This window comes from Bufo gargarizans, chromosome 6, assembly GCF_014858855.1.
Source record: "Bufo gargarizans isolate SCDJY-AF-19 chromosome 6, ASM1485885v1, whole genome shotgun sequence".
Taxonomy (NCBI): Eukaryota; Metazoa; Chordata; class Amphibia; order Anura; family Bufonidae; genus Bufo; species Bufo gargarizans.
The window spans coordinates 78,043,409-78,068,535 of record NC_058085.1 but is presented as its reverse complement, the minus strand read 5'-3'; the positions used below and the strand labels follow the sequence as shown (position 1 = coordinate 78,068,535).

General features: G+C 46.0%; 2 non-coding genes across 2 annotated transcripts; both read left to right on the top strand.

The window, feature by feature from the left end:
* Nucleotides 1-11,354: 11,354 nt before the first annotated feature.
* LOC122942688 lies at nucleotides 11,355-11,553 on the top strand. The gene has a single exon (XR_006390644.1). It is a non-coding gene; the product is annotated as a U2 spliceosomal RNA (small nuclear RNA).
* Nucleotides 11,554-17,888: 6,335 nt separating this feature from the next.
* Nucleotides 17,889-18,081, top strand: LOC122942679. The gene has a single exon (XR_006390638.1). It is a non-coding gene; the product is annotated as a U2 spliceosomal RNA (small nuclear RNA).
* The last annotated feature ends 7,046 nt before the right edge of the window (nucleotides 18,082-25,127 follow it).

Here is a 25,127-nt window from a genome sequence, read left to right as displayed (position 1 = left end):
TTTTTTCCCATTCCACCCCGCAAATGACAGATTTTAAAGTTCCTCAATACATTATATGGATCTTTAAACAGCGTCATTACACAGTACATCTCGTGCTAAAAAAAAAAAAAAAAAAAAAATGTCATACGATGGAAAAATAAAGTTATAGAACAATAAATGTGTGTGAAGGGAAGAAATACATGACAGAAAAAATAGTCCTGTCCACAGGACTATTTTATCCGTCATGTATAACAGAACCATTATGTGCTCCCATAGACATGTATTAGGACAGAGCAAAACGGAATTCCCTTTAAAGGCTTCCGTTTTGCATTCCGTTATATTCAGTTATAACGGAACTTATAACGGAATTCAATAACGCCAATGCGAAACCGCCCTAACACAAAGCTGGGTAGGACCGCTGCAGCCTGAGACATATGGCACGTGGTCTCTGTCACAATGTTATGTAGTAACAGAGGGAAATGGACTATTATCACTGGCCTTGTATTGGCTCAGCCCCCTCCACTTCACTGGGGCTGAGCTATGTCCAGGCCAGTGTTACTAGTCGTGACATCACTGGCCTACAGGAAACAGCAAAAAGGCTGCCTTCTCAAACAGTTGATCGACAGTTGTCGGACCCCGCCAATCAGATGCTGATTAGTGTTGAGTGAGCATGCTCAGCACATCACGGTGTGTGGCCGAATACCATGTGTGCTCGAGCGCGTTGCTCGAGTCTCCTCTCCGCGCGTTTCTTGCCTGCTACGCAGCCAATAAACGTACGGGTAAGTACTGCCACTTAACTGTAATGCCGTAGCCATGTTGGTTACTGGCATTACAGTGATTGGCTGGTTGGAACACGTCTTAGTCTTAGTCAGCGAGAGCTGTGCTGTAGAAGGGAAAGATATTGCAGGGAAATTAATGTTATTTTTTTGTTAGGCAGGGTTGGTGTTAGAGACCCAAAAGTCCTTTTAAGGACTATTTTTGTGTCTGGCAGCAATATATATTTTTACCGCAACCTGCGCTAAATTGCGGCAATTGTAGAGCCAAACATCCTTTCAAGGACTATTGTTGTATCTGGCAGCAATCAGTGGCGTAGCGTGGGTTGCCAGCACCCGGGGCAAGCCATGTATTGTGCCCCCTTCCCAACATGTTGACACGCCCCTTTTTGCAGATAACGTCGTAGATGTCACCTGCAGTCCTATGTAACACTATAGATAACGCAGTGATAACGTATAATGATAATGTAGTAGATGGGTGTGAGGCCCCAGGATTCAGAAGTCTGGGGCCAGGATGCGGCAGGGTGGGCCATATTCTCAATCCACCCCCCAACCCTACCGTGAAACACATATGTGGATGGACATTATTATATACAGTAGAATACAGCACCACATACCTCGTCCATCCAGTGACATCTCCTGTGATGTAGACTTTCCTCAACGTCTTTATTCGGAGATAAGACCGCCATGATACCTTCTTTCAGCAGCGCCTCATCTCTGCAGAGTTTCACAGAAAACATTTTTAGATTCCTCACTTTACTATCATCCTCTACTATCAATTTACACAGGGGGCCATTATACACTCACCTAAAGAATTATTAGGAACACCATACTAATACGGTGTTGGACCCCCTTTTGCCTTCAGAACTGCCTTAATTCTACGTGGCATTGATTCAACAAGGTGCTGATAGCATTCTTTAGAAATGTTGACCCATATTAATAGGATAGCAAGGAGGGCAGGGGTGAAGACTGGGTGAAAGATGATGTGGAGGACGATGATGTCCTTGACCCCACATGGAATCAAGGTCATGCGATTGACCTGTGTAGTTCGGACGAAGAGGCGGTGGTCGCACAGAGCCACCAGCACAGCAGTAAAGGGAGCAGAGTGCAAAAGCAGAGCGGCCATCCCCTAGACCAGTGTTGGAGAACCTATGGCAGGGGTGCCAGAGGCTGCAATCAGAGCCCTATCTGTGGGCACTCGCACCCTGGAAAAAGTCTATGGTGTACCAGTATGCCTTAGACTTTTCCAGCCATTAATCAGCGCAGGGCGCACTATGAACAGCACAGGCAGCGCACTAAATGATAAAGTACATGAAAGATATACTATAGTGGACTGTGGTATTCAGGTTAAATTGCCGTGTTGGCACTTTTTCGAAAAATAATGGGTTTTGGGTTGCAGTTTGGGCACTCTGTCTCTAAAAGGTTCACCATCTCTGCCCTCGACGGTACGCCTGCTACTACCCACCGCAGCAAGGGACCGAGCACACCAAAGCCAGTTCCAAGGAGTTCCCTGGCAGTTCTTCAGACAATGTGCTGACGACAAGACACGAGTGGTTTGCACCCTGTGCAATCAGAGCCTGAAGCGAGGCCTAAATGTTCTCAACCTGAGCACAACCTTCATGACCAGGCATCTAAGTGCAAAGCACGAGGTACAGTGGAGTAGACACCTAAAAAACCAAGAAAGGTCTCTGGCTCCTCCTGCTGCAGTCTCAGCCTCTTCATCCACCTCTGGAGTGACAGTGCCACTTGCCACCCTGCAAACAGAGGATCTGCCAGCAACACCACCACCTGGGTCACCAAGCATCTCCACAGTGTCCCACGGAAGCGTTCAGCTCTCTATCGCCCAAACACTTGAGCGGAAGAGGAAGTACCCCCCTACCCACCCGCGATCCCTGACCCTGATTGCCAGCATTTTAAAATTACTGTCCTATGAAATGCTGTCATTTCGTCTGGTGGAGACAGAGTTTTAAAAGCCTTATGACGGTGGCTGTCCCACAGTACGTCGTGCCCAGCCGCTACTACTTTTCCAGGCGTGCGATCCCTTCCCTGCACAACCAAGTGGGGGACAAAATCAGGTGTGCACTGCACAACGCCATCTTTGGCAAGGTCCACCTAACTACAGATACGTGGACCAGTAAGCACGGTCAGGGACGTTATATCTCCATAACAGCACACTGTAAATGCAGTGGTGGCTGGGTCTGAGGCGGATAGCAGTTTGGCGCATGTCCTTCCACCACCGAGGATTGCAGTGAGCTTCCTCCTCCTACTCCGTCTTCCTCATCCTCTACCGGCTCCTCATCCGATCAGTGTAACAACTTCACCACCAGCTTCAGCACAGCCAGGGGTAAACGACAGCAGGCAGTTTTAAAACGTATCCATTTGGGGGACAAACCCCACACCGCGCAGGAGCTGTGGACGGGCCTTGAACAACAGACCAATGAATGGTTGGTGCCAGTGAGCCTCAAGCCCGGTCTGGTGTTGTGCGATAATGGGCAAAATCTCGTAGCAGCTCTGGGACTAGCTGGTTTGACGCATATCCCTTGCCTGGTGCATGTGCTGAATTTGGTGGTGCAGAGATTCCTTAAAAATGTCCCCGATATGTCAGAGCTGCTGCAGAAAGTGCGGGCCGTCTGTGCACGCTTTCGGCGTTCTCACCCTGCTGCTCGCCTGTCAGCACTGCAGCGTAACTTCGGCCTTCCCGCTCACCGCGTCATATGCGACGTGCCCACAAGGTGGAACTTCACCTTGCACATGCTGGCCAGACTGTGCGAGCAGCAGCAGGCGATAGTGAAGTGTCAGCTGCAGCACGCACGGGTCAGTCGCTCTGCGGAACAGCACCACTTCACCGCCAATGACTGGGCCTCCATGCGAGACCTGTGTTCCTTGTTGTGCTGTTTCGAGTACTCCACCAACATGGCCAGTCCCGATAACGCCATTCTCAGTCTTACTATCCCACTTCTTTGTCTCCTTGAAAAAACGCTGCTGACGATGATGGAAGAGGATGTGGCACAGAAGTAGGAGGAGGAAAAGGGATCAATTCATAGGGTTTCCGGCCAGTCTTTCAGAAGTGGCTCCGAGGGTGGGTTCCTGCACCCACAAACGCTAGGTACTCAATTGTCCAGCCAGGGCACAGTTCTGGAGGTGAAGGAGATGGAGGAGGAGGAACCGAGTTCACAGCAGGGTGGCACCCAAACCAGCTCATGGCCATCACTGGTGTGTGGCTGGGGGGATACAGGGGACACAGACGATAGCTTTTCGTTGCCTCTGGGCAGCCTGGCACACATGAGCGATTACATGCTGCAGTGTCTCCTCAACAACCGCCGAGTTGCCCACATTCTAACTTATGCTGATTACTGGGTGGCCACGCTGCTGGACCCCCGTTACAAGGACAACGTACCGCTCTTAATTCCATCACTGGAGTGTGATCATTAGATGCGCGAGTACAAGCGCATGCTGGTAGACATAGCACAAGGCAAAGGAAGAGATCGTCAACGCAGCTGGGGCATCACCAGCACCTCAGAAGGCAGGGTTAGCATGGCCGAAATGTGTAAAAGCTTTGTGAGCACGCCACAAAAACTAGCACCACCAGCTGATATGGAACGTCTTAGCAGGAGACAACATGGTGGAGCAGTACGTGTGCACACGCCTACATGTACTGAATGACGGGTCTGCCCCCTTCAACTTCTGGGTCTCCAAATTGGGCACATGGCCTGAGCTTGCCCTTTACGCCTTGGAGGTGCTGGCCTGCCCTGCAGCCAGTGTATTGTCTGAACGTGTGTTTAGCACGACTGGAGGAGGTTATCACAGGTTATATTTCCCAATGTTTTGGGGTGTACCCGAATTTAAAAAAATTAATTTAAAAAAAAAAAGCAGTGTAGGCTACCTCCCATTTGGATCGCCTGATTGGCCAGTCTGTTCCAAGCCAAAATTTCTAATAAATCACAGAAATGCACTCCAGATTGATAGTTTCTTTTGGTATTCCTCATCCCCATGGTTTAGGGCTGGCAGTTTCTTGGCCATGGTTGGCCAAAAGGAATCCCCTGCCTTAATTTGAATAAGTCTGGACAGGTCGCTCCATGTGGCAGAATGCGTCTTTCTGATTTGTTCTAATGCTCTATAGAAGGGCATGGGATGTTGTTCGGGGTCGGGGAGAGAGTTCACCAGATTGGTGGCCTGTGTAGGGTTAAAAGTCACGTATCTCCCCTGATGGTTTGTTTTAGGGGGAGGCTTAGGGGTCTGGGCTTGCCTGGTCAGGACCTCTATTTGTCCAGTTAACCTGGTCACCTCCAGGTCTCTTTCTCTCTCAATCTCCCCTCCCTGTCTTCACTACACACCTCCTCTCTCTCCTGCTTCCGGCAGGTGCTTGAAGGAAGGGGGGCTAGCAGAAGTGCTGACTGCTGGGTTTTAAAGAGGTTTCGTCTCTTCCTCTTTCTGCTCTTTCTGTCCCTGCGTCTCCACTACCATCATGATGGGAACATTCAGGGGTGCAGTAGGGGGGGGGGGGGTAACCTGACCCTCTGGCACATAATATGTGCCATCTGGATTAAACACGGGATACAGGGGGGTTATGGGCTTCAGCATTTTCCCTGCAGCCTCACTGGCTAAGTTTTCACAGGGCTGCACTGTCTCTTCAAATGTTATCAACGGAGGGTCGGGGCAACTCAGAGCAGACTGTCCGTAACCCTGCAGTAGGGGCTTAACTGGGGGAGGTGTGGTTACAGACCGGAGTTGGGTCGTCACAGAGGCCATCCCACTTGTAGGAGGGTGGGGCCGCTGGGGGGCACCACAAGCAAGACACGTATCTCGGGCATCAGGATTCTGCTACCCACAATGTGCGCACGTCCATCCTGCTGGCCCCCTCACTGTCACCCCACTGGGTGGGCGGAGCTCTTTAGAGTGCGGGTCACCAGATACTGCTTTACCGGCGCCATTATAGTCGATGGCGTTCCACTTTGTAGCGTGTAGACCTATGCTTTCAGACCTTCATCTCATCTCTCTGATCCTCTGTTAGCAGTCAGGCGGTCTGTTGTTCGCTGCCAAGCCTACGCAGCACTCAGTAAGCCTTCGTCACACAATTTTCCACGGCACTGTGCCAAAACTTTCCTCCACATAGCAGAGTTTAATTCTCCAGTTTCATGACCACCAGCTATCTTCATTAACATTTTGCAATGCTTCACATGCTACTAGCTGATAAGCTGTATACTCACCCTCGCGCAGTGACTGCGACTGCCCCATGGTTTTAAAACACTGAGAACCAAGAAGACCCCTTCTACGTCACACTCATAGGCAGAGCTCACCCCTGTGCAGGTTATTAACTATGTATTCCCTGGCTACCACGTCTGGTCCGCCAGTGCAGGACTAACCCTCCGCCACTCCAGGCAGATAATTTATAATCCTCCTAAGGGCCACACCCTCCGTCACAGGATAATTTAGTGGCCCAAAATTTGAGTCCCACTTGGGCTACCCGGGGTCACACCCTCTATCACTAGGAAAGATAAATCAGTAACCCCCAAGTTGAACACCCCGCGGCTAGACCCTCTGTCTCAACAGGACAGATAATTTAGTGGCCCCTAATGCAGCTTCACCCCCCTGCCAGGGGAAATCTCTTGCTCTGCTTAACCGTTAACGGTGAAGGTGCCTGACGCAAACCACACAACCACAGAAGAGCAAACTCAAAGGCTTCTAGGAACTCAGAATTTACTGTCAACCGAAGTTGCTACTATCCACAACGTACCATCAATAGCAGAACAGATTACCACAGCACAGTGAAGCAGCAAGAGGCAGATGAGATAACCACATTTTCTCACCTGGTCTGTGTGTGAGGCTGCAGTCCCCATCTTCAAAAGTGGTCAACCGTGCTCTGGGAACCCCAAACTTAGGCTAGTGACGCTACTTCTCCTGAACCCCACGTAGCGGGTGCCAAACTGTTGAAGATGCCCATTACGTTTGCTCTACTGCTCCAAATTAATAGTAATCCAAAGGAAAATAACAGTGATACACACACTGGGATCAAATCATATTCTCATTTATTACAGAAAGTACGCAGCAGGTTATAAAGACATCAAAGGAGCACTCCCCCTGAGACTCGTAGCATTGTTACATTGGCTAAAATATGAAAAGAGATAACACTTTGCATCTGCGCATTGTGCATTGTTTTACTAACTGTGGTATGTGAACTATGTAAATATCTAACTGTAGGCGCCATCTTATAATGGTGTCTTCACTAACAGCAAAAAAGCATATATGACGTAGCAAGTAGGGGTGTTCTCTTGGGTAGGATGGAACCTTCGTGCTCTGGAGTATGTGGGAGCTTTCTTAGCTGAATCAAAAAATTTAGTCCACATCTCTATCAGTGGGTAACGCTTGATCTTAGATAACGATACAGATTTACGCAACCTGAGTATTATATTATCATTGAGCGAGTTTAGGTTAGGTGATTGTGATTTAAATGTTTTAGGCTACTTTCACACTTGCGTTTCACGGATCCGTTTGAAATGCATTTTAAACGGATCTGTCAATAAACTGACTAAACGGAGACAAATGGAAGCCGTTCAAACGGATCCGTCTGTATTGCGGATCCGTTTGTCACGTTCGTTTCCGTTTTGCCATCCGTTTAGCGGATCTTTTTTGGAATGAGTAGCATCTCTAGGTTCCATCTTCATGTATTGAGATTCCCAGGGTTGTAATGCTCCTATATTTCTCCAGGGCTATCTTGTTAAAAATTCAAAGCTGGTCCGGCTTTGATAATGGACCACACCTTTCGGACTCTTGTACACGACTACATGCACTTAAAGATGTATAGTGTTCATTAGCGGGCCATATGTCCCTGATCGTGCGTACGGGAGTACAAAGCATCATGATGCTGACCATGTTGTGCCGCAAACTGGGCTATTGTCCCGCACTCATATGATCTATTAGTGCAAGACTATATCCCCGCGGGCAGATCCACTTGCACAGAATCATTGTACACTATGATGCTGTGTACTCTTGTGCGCACGATCAATGCCACTGCGGGACATATGGCCCGCTCACGGACCGTATGTCTCTTGGGGCATACAGTCGTGTGCAAGAGGCCTTTAAAGGGGTTTTCTCATCTCATACAATGGGGGCATACCACTAAGATATGCCCACATTGTCTTATAGGTGCGGGTCCCACCGCTGGTACCCTCACATATATTGAGAATGGAGCCAAGAAAGTGGATGAGGTCGCACTGCGCTGCCGCCCTCCATTCATTTCTATGGGAGAGGCGGGGATTAGCGCTTGGTGGTGGACGTACCATGGGAAATTTCTTGTCCTCCAGCAACAGTGCTCCCCGCTCCGTTCTCAATATAGGTGCGGGTCCTACCAATGTTACCCACACCTATCAGACAATGGGGGCATATTCAAGCCAAATTCCCCCTATTGTCTATGTGAATACCTTGTCCCTTGTGGTAATCACACTAGTTATATTAGTGCGTCATCGGGAAATCATTAAACGGTAAAATTACAATTTATTAATGAATTCCTGATGATGCTGATGGACCGTGACTCCCACAAGGGCTCATATGAAAGGGCACAAGATTGAAAAATGAACAAGCATTTGCACAATTTCCCATGACCCGTTCTCTAGCATGATCTTAAACTCATGCAACTGCTCGGGCGTCATTGAGTCCATCAAACTGATCATGCTTAGCCCATAATGGTAGTTTGGGCTGCGTTGAATCAAGTCAGCACCAAACTCCTTCTGATGTTCGGCAAAACCTTCTAGAGCGTCGGAAACTACCTCTACAAGGTTCGCATAATCAGCTCGGGCTGCTGCATTTGGATCCCCCAGGTCTCGAAAATGTCGGCACAGATGTCCCACCAGAGCCGCTGGGTCCGATGATGATCAGAGTGGTTCCATAATGATGGATGCTCCTTCACCAGTTGGATGAGGAGCAGGTTATCTATGGTCGGAGCCTACGGAACCCTGAAAAAAAAGGAAATACAAAATTAAATGTAAATCCTAATACAAAATGCAAATTAAAACTACTTAATTCTAGACTTACACGTCTACGACCGCCACGCTCATTCACGCGGACTCTGGAGGCGACTGGGGGATTCTCGCTTGCGGCTCTAGGTGCAGATTGCTGAAACAATTTTTTTTTCCAAAAGAATGTATTTAAATAAAATAAAAAATTAGATATCTATATCTCTATATACATATCAAACAGTACAAACTCCAAGCGTTGATTTTATACTTACCGGCCACTGAATACGCCGGCGCCCTCTGGGTGGGTTTTTCCAATCGATGCTTGTCTTCTTTGATGACATCTGTACGCAGCAGAATACCAGACAAAATGCAGTAAACGTTAAAGGAACTTGTTTAGAGCACTATTTCCACATATATCAACAATTCATTTTTTTTATACTTACTTTTTAAAATATAGATTGGTGCTTGCCCACCGCAGAAGTTTCTTAAAATTTCAATTTTTTTAATTTTTTTTGGAACAACCCTAATAATAAAATGATTTAAAAAAATTATCTGACAGGAGCCATAATCCCCCCAAGTGCCATAAACCCCCCCAGAGACATCAACCCCCCAGTTCCAAGCAACCTTCCCACAGTGCCCTCAGCCCCCCCATGCCAGCAGCCCCCACAGTTCCAGCTACACACACCCCCCGCAGTGCCAGCGGACCCCACAGTGCCAGCAGACCCCACAGTTCCAGCCACAAAAACCCCTGCAGTGCCAGAAGCACCGCACAGTTCCAGCCACAAACACCCCCGCAGTGCCAGCAGCAACCACAGTTTCAGCCACAAACACCCCCGCAGTGCCAGCAGCACTCACAGTTCCAGCCACATAAACCCCTGCAATGCCCGAAGCACCGCACAGTTCCAGCCACAAACACCCCTGCAGTGCCCGAAGCACCGCACAGTTCCAGCCACAAACACCCCCGCAGTGCCAGCAGCACCCACAGTTCCAGCCACATAAACCCCTGCAATGCCCGAAGCACCGCACAGTTCCAGCCACAAACACCCCTGCAGTGCCCGAAGCACCGCACAGTTCCAGCCACAAACACCCCCGCAGTGCCAGCAGCACCCACAGTTCCAGCCACATAAACCCCCGCAGTGCCAGAAGCACCGCACAGTTCCAGCCACAAACATCATCGCAGTGCCAGCAGACCCCCCCAGTTCCAGCCACACCCCCCGCAGTGCCAGCAGCCCCCCCATAAAGGCAGCCCCCACCACCAGTGCCAGCAGCCCCCCCCCTAGAAATAGAAAGATAGACAAACAGACAAAACTTCATATACTTAGTAGTCTTCATTAAGTTGATAATCCAAAATGGCCGACGATGAGGGGAAGGACAGGAAGTTACTGGGCATGCGCAGAGACGTGAACGGTTTCTAACGGATCCGTGTCAAAGCAGAGCCAGGACAAACGGATCCGTCCCCATTGACTTACATTGTAAGTCTGGACGGATCCGTTTAGCTCCGCACGGCCAGGCGGACACCAGAACGCGGAGGCGAAACAGAGCCATACTGATGCATTCTGAGTGGATCCTTATCCACTCAGAATGCATTGGGGCTGTACGGATCCGTTTGGGGCCGCCTGTGAGAGCCTTCAAACGGAACTCACAAATTTTCTGAAAAAGTGGTGGAAAAAATATGGTTTAATAGTAATGTACAGTATATTTCTTATCTAATGAGCAGAGGGATCTAAATTGTAGCATAATTAAAGATTGTTTAGTAACTTGTGAATTCAAGCATAGGAGAGGTTTAGTGAAGAGTGAGATTTGCCCAAGATTTAGCTGTGCTGAAAGTAAAAACACGATTCAGATATTTTTTTTTTTGAATCAGATAACTTTTTATTATCAATTTTTTTTTTCCATCATCAAATGACAGTCAAATCAAATATCCAATCATCAAAAAGACATCAGGTACAAAGGGTAAAAGTACAAAATATTACACATTCACATTGTACATAATATACATCCTATGACCGTAAGACATCGTAGGAATTTACACAATAGATCTAGACCTTTATTTATCTATTTGTTTTCTCCCTCAACAAACATCCCTATAAACAGCCCCCCCTCCCCTCCCAAACTTTCCAAGAGCAGGACATCATTGCAATAAGAGCATAACTACCTCCAGATTCAGATATTTTTGAATTGTAAATTTGCTCAAGAAGTGTGGAAAAAGATGGGGAATTTTATTAAAAATGTGAGTAAGCTTGTTAGACTAGATTATGATACGGTTTTAAATGGATTGAATATTAATAAAGAAGATTTTAGAATAGTTTGGTTGATTTTATCATGTGGGAAATTAGCATTATGGAAGTGTAGGTGTATTGTGACATTGAAAAAAAAAGAGTTGCCTGTAGAGAATTGTATAAAATTATGTTTGATTTACCTTTATGTCTTCTTTTGGAAAGATAAAAAAGAATTGGGAGAAAATAAAGCAAGAGAAATATGGAAACAAGACAGATGGAATCTACTTACTTTATAGAGAACTTTGTTTCATCGGGTCCTAGGAAAAAAGAAGGTAAGAAATAATTTTGTTAGGCAAGGAAGAGAGGAAAAAATAAATAAATAAGCAAATTCCACAATGAGGATTTGAAAAAAAGTCCAAAATTAATTTTGTATAAATTTAAGAATAAAGACTCAAGATCTGAGTGGAAATAAATAAATCTGTTCTTATCAGTTTAATATCTGATACGTCCCCTATCTGGGGACCATATATTAAATGGATTTTTCGAACAGGGAGATGGAAAAAGAGCTTGCTCTGTCCACTCCACGCATTGACCTGGTATTGCAGTACCTCCAGGACCGGTGCACCCCTTCTAATCTGGTATGAAAAAAACAGAATGAAATTGAGAGTTGGATTGTAAGCATCCTGCCAGCAAGCAAGTTTGAAGTTGCTGTGTCCTGCCTCAGGAGTGAGTCTGCACTTCAGCTTCTCCCCTGTGTGGCTGGTGCTGTGCTGCTTTCTGCATCCCTGCATCTAGCCTGCTGTCCATCTCTTAATTGCATCACCTGTGTGTGGGTTTGTTCCAGCACCAAGCAAGCCAGCCATCCAGTCAGTCACCTCTCCTCACAGTCCAAATCCAATTAAGATTGATGGCTTAATTGTTGTGTTAATTGGCTTATCACCTGATTGAAGTGTTAGGATATCACCTGAATGCAGTTTTTGGACCTCCTTCCACTCTGTGCACCCCTGTTTTGATTTGGGCCTATTGTGCACACCTGGGCAGTCTGCTGAGTTGTTCCTTAGAATTTACCCTTTTGTAGCAAGTTTTCTTGATGTAACCAATTTTGTTTTCCTATTCCTATATTAAATAAGTCAAGTTTGTTTGCCTGTGTCTCCCTCTTGTGGATTTATTAAACTGGATGACTTGTAGGCTAAAATGTAGTCCAGCACTTCCTATGTATCAGCAACAGCTGGACCTACGTTGTCTGGCCAATGGACGGAACACTGCACGTGTCACAAGATGCCTGTCAGGTTAGAGGTCAAGTAAGGTCACTGGATGACATCACAAGGGCCCTGACGGAACACTCAACAATGGGGCCGTGACATCACAATCAACAATGCATAGATACTTTTTTTTTTTTTTTCTCTCTCACTACTCTCTATTGACTTCTTATCGGTCATTCTGCTTGGCGCGCTTTGACCCCAGGAATTTCGTGCGAAGAAAAGGCGTGACCAAAAGTGGTTGGTGGAGCTATGCAGATACGAAAAAACACGAAGTGGAGCATGCTGTTGATTTCAGAGCGTAGGACGCACGTTTTCCCTGGTTTGTGAGAGAAAGAAGCCTCCAGGACTGTCTCTGCAGCTGGGGCCTGTAGCCTATCGCCTTCACAAGTGCTCTGCGTTTGCGAACAGCGGCCCCGTTGTCGAGGCCGAGCGGGTTATCGCTTCTCGGCTTTGGCTAAGATCAAGTGTATGTGTTTCTGATTCTGCACTTGGTCTTAGTTGAGGGCACTCGGGTACTCCTCTCCTCGGCCTTGTGGGATCGTCCGGGAATTTATTCCCGGGCTTCACCCACTTGCTGCTATTGGGGAGAGGACTTAGTCCCAGGGTAACGAGTTGCGATCCCCCGGCCTTCTGGTAGTTTTATACTCACCAGGGGGTGCAGCCTCGGTTACAACGTTGCGACTATGGATGGCGATCCCGGCTCTGTGCCGGAATATGCCAGACTTAAAAACTCAGTGAGGATTTTCCTCACTGGAGGCGTCCTTATGGACAAAAAGTCGGAAGCGTTGCGCTATGTTGTGGAGACGGTGTTGGGAGATCTTTTGCGGATTCAGAAGTGTAAGATTCTCGCCATCCAAGACTACCCCAAGCGAGCCATTTACGATATTACTCTGACGGGAGACGGCATTTTCCGTGATGCTTTAAAACAAGCTGAGAAAATAAAGGATGATCCCAGGCTTGGGCGTACCCGCATCATTGAGCACGCTTTAGATGAGAAAAGGCTCGTTGTGATTAAGATGTATTCACCTTATGTGGACCAGAAAGAGCTGGAGAAGTTTTTATCCTTGTACTTTAAGGAGGTCCAATTTATGGGGAAGGTTATGAACGAGTTTGGAATATGGACATCTAAATGGAAATTTTTTGTGACTTTTATTAAAGATGCCGCCTTTTCCTCTGGAATTAAATTACCACCTGCCCGTTTTAAACGAGGTCAAATTAATGACGACCTCTTCTTTACGGGAATGCCTAATTTCTGCAAATTCTGTGGGGTATACGGACATACAAATGACAATTGTGATGCCCAATGCAGGAATTGTGGGAGCACTCAATACAAAAATAAAGAATGTCCCAATGGGAAAAAATGTACCTTTTGCCAACGCATTGGGCATCTATACAGATCTTGTCCCCACAGAAAGGAAGAGCAACCTAAGACGCCCCCACAGGAGTCAGCTGACCAGACCCACCCTCCAGGAGAGGAACAAGCAATGGAAGCAGAGGTAAGGCAGGAGCCCGAGGCCCCTGATACAAGTGATGCAGGGGCCGAGGCGGATGATATGGAGCAGGATTGCTCGGGTGATCCCACAGATGCGAAAGAGAGGCGGAATGCCAAACGCAGGGCGGAGATAGTGGCAAGACTTTAAAAATCTGGAACTCCCCAAAAGAGCGGTCGTTCAGGGGAGTCCAGACAAACTTCGCAATCTGGGTCCCCTAAGCCTGATAATGATCTTGAAGAAGGTGTGTGGGAGATACAAGGGAAAAAGAGGCGGGGGAAAAAAGGGCGTTCTCCGGATAGGGAGATGGAGGAGCCGATGGAAACGTCCGGCCATCACGATCTGGCGGACGTGGCTCCTCCGGATGCCTCCCCCCCGCCGGATGAGGTGGTTGGGGAGGTGAGTGCCTCCCTGGAGACGTCCGATTCCCTGCCTTGTGCACACCCTCACCCTGAGAGGCCTGGGACCTCCCAGTGCCAAGGGGGAGGAACGGATCCGGTCGGTGACCCACCAGACGAAGGCGATGAGGACCTAAATGGTCAAGGTATGGGGACCCAGGTGAAGCTATCAGAGGCTGGCTTACCCGATTACCCGAGCATGACAGCGGGCTCCTGCCTGAGTGATGGAAGTTCCTCTCCGGAGGGCTCCCTTATAACGATTAGTTCTGAAGAGGGCGGGAATGGAAGTTTAAACGAGTTTTCTGGACATGCTGAATCCTCCTAGAGAAATCATCATGGATTCTGTAATAAAAGGGAGTTTCCCTCAATGTGAGGGGCGTCAAGTCTAAACATAGACGGGTTGCTCTTTTTAATTTTTTAACTACAATAACAGCATCCGTGTTTTTTTTTGCAGGAATGTGGCATTCCCCATACAAGCTCATACAAAAGCTATAAAGAAGATTGGCAACACGGACCATCCATCTGGTCTGGATCCAACGAGTCCAGGTCAGGTGGGGTCGCCATACTTTTTAAAGGGAACGTTTTAATTGATGATTTTAATGAAATTTTACCAGGTAGGATTTTATTGGTCAAAGCTTTTATTAATGGTATTAAATGGCAGTTTTTAAATTTTTATGGTTCTCCTGACAAGAACGAAAGAGCTGACATGCTGGAAATTTTATCTGTTTTTATCAACACCTCTAAAACATGTGTTGTTGCAGGAGATTTTAACTGTATTATGAAAGGGGAACGCCGGCAAACTTCATCTACCAGTAGGAATTATGACAAAACCTCTGGGATGTTGAAGAATCTGGTTGATGATTTTAAGCTCCTTGACGTCTATAAAGAATGCAATAAAGATGCCCCAGAGGTTGCCGGCGTTACCTGGAGTAATGTTAACTGCAGTTCCAGAATAGATTTTATTTTTTGTAATGATCAGCTACTGCCTTCTAAATGTGAGCTTTTAACCAATGTTTTTTCAGACCACAAAATCTTATTATTTATTATTAAACATAATTTTAATAAGATGCCTGGTAAAAAATCATGGAAATTGAACGTTTCCCTTTTAGACGATCCACAGATTATTATTGATTTTAAGTGTTTTTATATGAGATGTAAACGGGTAAGGAGTCCAAATATCTCTATTAGTAGCTGGTGGGAAAAAATGAAGAAAAAAATAAAAAGTTTTTTTATAAATAAAAGTACCCAGAAAGCAAGAGAGAAGAAGGACTCCTTTAAAGATCTCAATACCCGTTTACAAACCTTGTATAAATTCAGAGACAATGGTATGGATGTGAAGAATGACATAGGAAATCTCAGGAAAGAAATTGCTAAATATATAGAGCAAAAAGGGAAAGAATTAATTTTTAGGTCCAAAGTCAGGCACATCGAAGAAAACGAGAAATGCTCTAGATATTTCTTTAAAAAAATTAATAACAAAAAATAAGCTATTAATGAATTAGACGGAGTCAAGGAAATACAAGGCATTTTATATAAAGTACATTGTTTTTATTCTGAACTTTTTAATGAAAAATCTGTGGATCAGTCTATTTTACAGGACTCACTGAAGGAGATCACTGCGGTTTTAGATCCTGCCTCGCAACAGATTTTATCCCGAGATCTAACGGAGCAGGAGGTTTTAGAGACGGTAAAGAGTTTTAAGACGGGTAAGGTACCCGGCCCTGACGGTATACCCATAGAATTTTATGTTAAATTTTATGACCTTTTAAAAGATGATCTTTTTAGTCTTTTTAGTGAGGTTTTTTATTCAAAGGTTTTACCTAAATCCTGGAGGAAGGGTGAGGTCTCCTTATTGTACAAGAAAGGTGATAAGGCAGATTTGAAGAATTGGAGACCAATAACCCTTCTTAACACAGACTACAAGATTATGGCAAAAATCTGCACCAATAGGTTAAAAGGGGTAATTTCAAAAATTATTCATTTTAACCAAGTCTGTGGAATACCAGGAAGAAGTATATGGGATAACCTGAACCTTATTAAAGATTGTATTGATGATACTAAGTCAAGAGAAGGTAAACTGGCCATTTTATCTATTGACTTTGAGAAGGCGTTTGATAGAGTATCTCATTTTTATCTTTTTAAGGTTTTAGAAAAAATGGGACCGGAGGGGTTTTTATTGTCTCTTAAAGCATTTTATAATAAATGCACAAGTAAAATTTTAATAAATGGTTTTAAGACACAGGAAGTAATCTTGGACTCCGGGGTGAAACAGGGGTGTCCCTTGTCCCCACTGCTTTTTATTTGCGCATTGGAGCCTCTCTTATGTAAGTTACGAGCAGATAAAGCGATACGCGGAGTGCCCTTGCCTGGTGGAGGGGGACTAGAGGCCAAAGCAGTGGGGTATATGGACGACGTGGCGGTTTTATGCAGGGACGCCCCATCACTCCGGAAAGCCTTAGAGCATGTCCAGTCCTTTTGTAGCGCTTCTGGTTTTAAAGTGAACTTTAACAAGAGTAACATTCTAAATATTGGAAGTATGGTTTTACATGATATTAATATCCCTGTGTCTGATTTTATTACCATTTTAGGTGTCTCCTTCAGTGAGTCTAATAATGTTTTTTTTTAGTTGGGGCATGGTGGAAAAGAAGGTAAATCAGAAAATAAACATGTGGAATATGAGGAAACTCACTATGGAGGGGAAAGTTTTAATTATTAAAATGATCATTCTTCCCCTTTTATTATACTTAAGTATGGTGTTTCCCCCTCCTATGAATATATTGAAGAAAATTAATAAAAACTGTTTTACCTTCTTCTGGAATTCAAAAATGGAGAAGTTGAAAAGAGAAGACGTCATGAAAACCCAAGGAAAAGGCGGCAAAGATTTTCCAGATTTTAAGAGATTTTTATTGATAACATTTTTTAGTTTCTGTTTTAACACTCTTTTTAAAGAACACTATTGGTCTTATTATGTTCGTTTTAATACTGTTTTTTTTATGCGTAAGTTTAATTGGTTTAAAACTATTTTATCAGTTCCTTATGCTTTTAATTTGCCAGTAAGTTGTAAGATTTCAGAGGAGATAGTGTCAACTTTTAATTTGAAGAAGAAAAATATAAACGAGCTAAAAAACAGTAAACAGTTAATAAAAGAAATAAAAATGAAGGGGATAACCTGTGATATAAAGAATTTTAGAGAAGATAAATGTAAAAAAATCTGGAAAATTATTAATATCTCCTATCTTTTTAATTCCCAGAAAGATTTGGTGTGGAATTGTGTTCATCAGTGTCTTCCATGCCGGGCATTCCAATACCGAAGAGGCTATGTAAGGTCTGCCATCTGTCCGAGGAATGATTGTCAGCAAGAAGAGACAGTGCAACATCTACTGTGGTCATGTCCGTTTGCCCAGGAATTCTGGAGAAGAGTGCTCCCACTTTTAAGGAAGATGGCAGGCCTGAGAGACTTCACTTATGATATGATTTTATACGGTCTTTTGGAATGCCCAACAGCCTGTCAGGAGGCTGTGGCATGGAAGACGATGAACTGCGCAAAAGAAGCCCTCTGGAAGGCTAGAAACATCTTAGTTTTTAAAAGAGAGGTTTTATCCGTCAACGATGTTCTGGGGCTTTGTTTTAGTGAAATTATATTTATTTTTTAATTGAGAAAAAAGTTAATACTGCAGTAGAAAATAAATGGTTTTTTAGTGAATGGAATTCTGTAATATAAGATAATTTTATTCATTTTAATGCCATTCCTTGATTATGTACTTATTTATTTATTTTTCTTCTGTATTTATATGACAATTGTTGAAATTTAGTAAATTCTTTTTTTAAGTTGGGATAGTCAACTTAAAAAAAAAATCTATTCTTATCAGTTTAATATCTGATACGTCCCCTATCTGGGGACCATATATTAAATGGATTTTTCGAACAGGGAGATGGAAAAAGAGCTTGCTCTGTCCACTCCACGCATTGACCTGGTATTGCAGTACCTCCAGGACCGGTGCACCCCTTCTATTCCAGTATGAAAAAACAGAATGAAATTGAGAGAGAAATGGATTGTCAGCATCCTGCCATCAAGCAAGCAAGTAAGTATTCAAGTTGCTGTGTCCTGCCTCAGGAGTGAGTCTGCACTTCAGCTTCTCCCCTGTGAGGCTGGCGCTGTGCTGCTTTCTGCATCCCTGCATCTAGCCTGCTGTCAATCTCCTAATTGCATCACCTGTGTGTGGGTTTGTTCCAGCACCAAGCAACCCAGCCAGCCAGCCATCCAGTCAGTCACCTCTCCTCACAGTCCAAATCCAATTAAGATTGATGGCTTAATTGTTGTGTTAATTGGCTTATCACCTGATTGAAGTGTTAGGATATCACCTGAATGCAGTTTTTGGACCTCCGTCCACTCTGTTCACCCCTGTTTTGATTTGGGCCTATTGTGCACACCTGGGCAGTCTGCTGGGTTGTTCCTTAGAATTTACCCTTTTGTAGCAAGTTGGCTTGATGTAACCAATTTTGTTTTCCTATTTCTTTAATTAAGAAGTAAAGTTTGTTTGCCTGTGTCTCCCTCTTGTGGATTTATTAAACTGGGTGACTTGTAGGCTAAAATGTAGTCCAGCACTTCCTATGTATCAGCCACAGCTGGACCTACCATGTCTGTCCAATGGACGGAACACTGCACGTGTCACAAGCGGCTAGTAAGGTCAGAGGTCAGGTAAGTAGATGACATCACAAGGGCTCTGACGGAACACTCAACAATGGGGCAGTGACATCACAATCAACAATGCCTACCTAAATATTTTTTTTTTCTCAGTAATCTCCATTCACTCCTTATCAGTTTTTCTGCTTGGCGTGCTTTGGCATCCGGAATTGCGTGCGAAGAAAAGGCGTTACCAACAGTGGTGGGCGGAGCTATGCAGATACGGAGAAACACGAAGTGGAGCATGCTGTTGGTTTCAGAGCGTAGGACGCACGTTTTCCCTGGTTTTTGAGAGAATGAAGCCTCCCGGACTGTCTCTGCAGCTGGGGCCTGTAGCCTATCGCCTTCACAAGTGTTCTGCATTGAGGACCGCCGGCCTGTAGGGCGAACCCTTTTCTGGTTATCGCTTCTCGGCCTTTTGGCTAAGATCAAGTATAGATCTAGCTGAGGGGCCATGGATCCAGAATTACCCTTTTAAGGGGACACCTGGGAGCCAGCTGAAGACGATCCATCTGCACCATGGGTGTGACTATCGACTTCGCCAGGGCCGATGAATATCGGGTCCGCAACGCATTTGCCATTTACGTGGATGAAGAAAAGAAATCAAAGTTTACTGATGAGTACTTAGTTAAGGAGGTTTTATTCAAGACGCTGCACGTGTAGAAGACGGACATCTTATGTCTCCAAGATCAGATTGGTGGACGCCGTACTTTAGTGCTGACCTCCATTGCTGCCTGCCAGAATTTATATTTATTCCTGGAAGCGAATCGGAATAATACGGAATTGGACGGACTCACTTTCACCGTGCTATACAACCGGGATGTGCACCTAACAGTTTTTATGTACAATCCTTATGTGGATATCGACGACATCTATCTGTTCCTGACAAAGTTTTGCGAAAAAGTTGTCTATTCGCATAAGGTCGTGGGCAGTCATGGACTGTGGACTGGGAAGCACAAGTTTTTTGTCCGGTTTCGCCCGGACCCGACTGGCGGCGTGCGACATCCGCCGCAGACCTTCACCTTGGGAAAGGACAGAGGGCTAATGTTCTACCAAGATGCACCTAGCTACTGCAGGCGGTGTAAAATTTACGGACACATACAGGAGAATTGCACGCAGGTGGACCGTGTGTGTCAGAAATGCCAGAAATCTGGACATGTGGCAAGAGTGAGCCCCTATCAGCTTGTGTGCAACCTGTGCGACAAGGAAGGACATGCCTTTAACAACTGCCCTGTCCGAGGATACAGAGCGCGGTCTTATGCAGAGGCTGCCAGGTCCAGACCAGAAGAACCGGCTCAGAGGACTGCCAGTGCGACCCAGAGTGAGGGAGAAGACCGGATCCATATCCCCAGACCAGTACAGCAGGACGCCGCCCAGCAGTGAGCCTGAGGTCGGAGGCACAGAGGATCGTATCTGCAGGGGTCTGTACACCACCAAATCTGCCCCAAAACGATCCCTCCGTGCTGCCTCCGCATGAACAGAAGACAGCACCGCCCCCTTCACAGTCAGAGCGGCGGGAAAGTGAACAGCTCGGCTCCTTCACTGAGCTTCAGGAGGCCACGCCCCCCTTGTCACAGCAGTGTACACGCCCCCTCCTCACTACAGAGTGGACGGCAGGAGCCTCTGCAGGCTGATTTACGACCCTTATCTTCACAGGCTGGATCGCAGCCTGTCATTGCCAGAGAGTCACAGCAGAGTTTGTTTAACACAGCTGAGGATTATATCGCCCCAACAATGGAGCAAGCAGTGGAGATGGTTGCTGCAGATCTGGCTCTGCTCCTAGAGCCCAGTGGAGACTTACAGGGAGAAGGTGAGAGTGGGCTTATGTCTGATACCCCTGCAGTGTTTAAATGGGATGATATTGAGGAGGATCAGGAGAATATGGCTACCAGCAGTGCTTTGCCCCCTTCTTGTACAAGAGCAGCTGAGGATGTTACTGACTCTGTTGTAAAGAGACCTCGTTTGCTGCCACCAGAGGGTGCCCCGGGCTCCCATAGCCCAATACGTCAGGAGGTGTACCCCCAGCCCCTGATAGCTGAAAACACTGTCTTTTTTTAGACGTCGCCGGACCTTTAACCTCCTGCACATCAAGAAACATGCCTCCAGGAGGGATAGGTTAAAGCTTAGATGGGGTATTTACAATTATACCTTTAATAAAATCCTGCAATGGGGGGACAAACTCAGTGTAATGTCCTATCCATGAACATTCGTCTTCTTACTTCAAAAGTTCGCCGCACGGTTATTTTGGACTTTGTTCACAACCAGAATCCGGACATTGCATGTTTGCAGGAGTGTGGTATCTGTGCACCTGTTTCCGCAGGGGAATGGCCATACGGTGATGCAGTGTGGTCAGGCTCAAGCGGAAATAAAAATGATGGGGTGGGTATTTTGTTGGGGAATAAAAATTATGTGTTTGATAGTTATACTGTGGTTGAGCCGGGTCGCTGTGTTATAGCAGTTATTAAACATAGGGGATGGCGATTCCGTGTTGTAAATATGTACTGTCCTGCAGTTAGGAAAGACAGGATGGCTTTGCTTGATAAAATTCAGTTTTATTTAGTTGGCAGGTTGCCCACGTTATTATTGGGGGATTTTAATTGTACTATTGAGGGTGGGAAAGTTGATGGTACTGGCCAAAAATTGAAAAAGATCATATTGGATTTTTCTTTGTCTGATGCGGGGAGGGTGATGGGGAATCCGCGCCATACACATTTAAATCTGATAAGGGTGGAATTCAGTCCAAAATTGGTTATATTTTTATGTCCAAGAATTTGAAATGCACACAAATGTCACAATGTGAAGTTATCTTCTCGGACCATGTGTGTTTGACTGCGAGGGTGGAAAGTGATGTGGAATGTATGTATGGCAGGGGTGTGTGGAAGATGAATATGAGATTGTTGGATGAGGAGAGAGTGACAAAGGATTTCATGTGTCAGTATGCTAAGTGGCAGGAGAGAAAGGGTGAGTTTGGGGATATACTTGGATGGTGGGAATGGGTGAAATCGCGTTTTAAGTTATTTTTCAAAAAGTGGAGTTTTAGGAGGGCAAGGGAGAAAAAGCGCCAGTTTAAGTCGCTTCATCAGCGTTTGGACTGGTTGTGGCGTTTACGGGATATGGGGGTGGATGTGACGGAGATGCTGGAAGATGCCAGACGGGAGAGGGACTCTGAAATTGACAAAAGAGGGAAGGAAATAATCTTCCGCTCTAAAATTGATATTCTAGATAAGGATGAGAAATGTTCTAGATTTTTCTTTAAAAAAACATGTAGTAAGACTGGGGATATGGATAAATTGCTTAATTGTGAGGGTGAATGTGTTATGGGAAAGGACATGATTGGAGTTGCTGAACAGCTTTATAGGGCTTTGTATGCGACTAAATGGGTAGATGAATCTCTGAGAGCGGATGTGATGAACGCGTTGGATGCGAAGTTAGGAACGGCTGATCAGGATGTGTTGTGTGAGGTTTTTACCGCGGATGAGATTAGGTATGTGGTGCATGCGTGTAAAAGGAATAAAACGCCTGGTAAGGATGGTTTGCCTGTGGAATTTTATGTGAAAATGTGGGATGTGATTGGTGAGGATTTTTGTGCGGTATGTAAGTTTATGTGGGAGACTGGTGTGATCGGTGCGTCAATGAGAGAAGGTGTGGTTGTGCTTATTTATAAAAAGAAAGGTGATCGTAACAAGCTGGAAAATTGGCGTCCAATTACGTTGCTGAATGTTGATTACAAAGTGTATAGTAAGTTGTTGGCGAATAGAATGCGACGAGTGGTTGGTGCTGTGGTGGATGAGGATCAAGTGTGTGCGGTGCCTGAGAGACGCATGAGTGAAAATTTGTTTTTGTTGAGAGATTTGATTGGGGACTGTCTGGTGAGGAAGCAGAAGTGTATGTTGTTGGCTTTGGATTTTGAGAAAGCGTATGATAGAGTGGCGCATGTTTTTATGTTTGGGGTTCTTGAGGCAATGGGTTTTCCTCAGAAGTTTGTGGATGCGGTTAAAAGTTTGTATAAAAATGTTTCAAGTGTGATTTTGGTGAATGGTTTTGTGAGTGGAAAGCTGCAGGTTGGCAGTGGTGTCCGCTGTCCCCTGTTTTGTTCATTTGTGTGATTGAGGTGCTGTTGTGTTTGTTGCGGAAGGACAAGGTGATGAAAGGTTTACTTGTGCCGGGTAGTATGGGTAAGACTGTGAAGTGTCTGGGTTATATGGATGATGTGGTGATTGTCAGTGATAATTTGGCGACTATGCGGAGAGGACGTTTGTGGTTGGATTTGTTTTGTGGTGCGTCTGCGTTTAAGGTGAATTGGGGTAAGTCTGTGTTTAAATGTTTTGGGGCTGATGGTGTGATGCTGGAGAATGTGCAGAATGAAAAGGGGGCGGTGAAAGTTTTGGGTATGTGGCTGAATGATGACCTTAAAGGGAATGAAAGTTGGGATGAATGCGGTAAGAAAGTGGAACGTAAGCTGAATTTTTGGCGACTGCGTCAGCTATCTTTGACTGGCAAGGTCCTAATAATAAAAGCGGTTGTTTTGCCGATTGTCCTTTTTGTGGCGGGAATTTATCCTGGCCGTACCAGAAATATTAAAAAGGTGGAAAGATTGGTTTACATATTTCTGTGGGGAAGTAAAATGGAAAAGTTAAAGAGGGAATATGTGTATAAAAAATTGCAGAATGGTGGGTTGGACTTTCCAAATTTGGAAGTGTTTTTGGGCCTTAATTATATTAAAATGTTCGTTGTTTTGCTTGATAAACAAACAAAAAGTGCGTGTATGGCGAGATACTTGGCTGGGTGAATGCTGTATGGTTTGAGATGGAGTGTGAGGGATGCGACTGTACCTGTGTCTTTTATATGTCTTGAATGGTATGCTGTGATTGAGAGTTTTGTTCGGAAGTATGATTTGCTGTCTAAGCCGATGAAAGAGTGTGTGTCCTTGCTCAGTCTGCACTCCAGCTCCAGCTTTTTCTCTCCCCTGTGCTGCGCTGCTAGCCTGTCCATCTCCTACTGCTGCTGTAGGTTCTGGCACCCGCCCAGTTTCCACCTTGACATCACAATCAACAATCCATTATTTTTTTTTCACTCCTCTATTCCCTCCTCTTCTCTGTATTTCTGTTTGGTGCGCTTTGGCACCAGGACGTACGTGTGCATCGGGTGGGCAGTGCTATGCAGATGGGGAACCCGAAGAGGAGCATGATGGAGAAGGCAGAGCGGAGGAAGCATGTTCTCCCTGGTTTGTGAGAGCAAGCAGGCTCCTGGAATGTGGCTGGAGAAGTGTTCTGCATTGGGGAGCATCGGCCTTGCTGTCGAAGCCGACCGGGTATCGCTTCTTGGCCTTGGTACCCGGTCCCTCGGCCTTGGGTGAAGGCCACGGTTTATAGCCGTGGTTGGATCCCTTGCTGCTATGGGCGGTGGCTTAGTCCCTGAGCAACAGGAAGGCGATCCTTTGAGAGGTGAGGCAAGTCATGGCCAGTTCACCTAGCGCTCCTAATACAGTTCGGCTGTTTATTGCAGAGGAGAAGAGGAGAGACTACGGAATTCTCCACGTCCAGCAGACGGTCCTGGAAGAAGATTTGAAGATGCCGCATGACTCTAACCTCTGTCTACAGGCCTTTCTGCAGCAGGGATTCTACGACGTGTCCTTTGAAACATTGAGCGACATGAGGACCTGTTATCCGAGGAGCCGAGGTGCTTGCTCTCCTCAGCGCTGTTGGCGTCCCTTTGCTGTACAAAGGTAATGGGGTGGGACGGACAGGGGGCAGGAGGAGACGTGCGCGGCCGGCGTCCTCCGTTCCCCCATTAACCAGGGGAAGTCTGAGCACGGAACTGGACACTCGGTGCTCAGCTGTTCTCCCGGGTGCAGGTCATGTGGCGCTGGCCTGCCAGCCTGCTGGCCACAGGTTGCCTGTTAATTTGGTATCTGGCGTTTGTTTGGTTTCCTGCATACTTACCTGATCCTGTGTTCCCTGACGATCCTCTGCCTGCTCCTCCTGTACTGCGCATCTCTCCTGGTATTCTGACCCCGGCTCCCACCTGACGATTCTTTGCGGACTCCTGTTGTACTTCGTCTCTCTCCTGGTATTTGACCTCGGCTTCTTCTGACTATTCTCTGCTTATTCCTTGGTACTGCGTATCTCTCTTGGTATTGACCTGGTCCGTTCACGTTCCGTTATTTGTCTTGTCTGTCCTTCCCGCACGTATACTAAGTTAGGGACTTCTGTCAAGTTGTCCCCTGTCATCAGGACCCGTGAGGCAAGTAGGCAGGGCCAGGGGTGAGGGTGGAGCACAGTGGTCACTATCCTCCCCCCTGTGTGTGTGTGTACGTGACCGTTACACTTGCTCAGTGGCCAGAACTTCAAGGGATCCGCTTCGTTGCCTG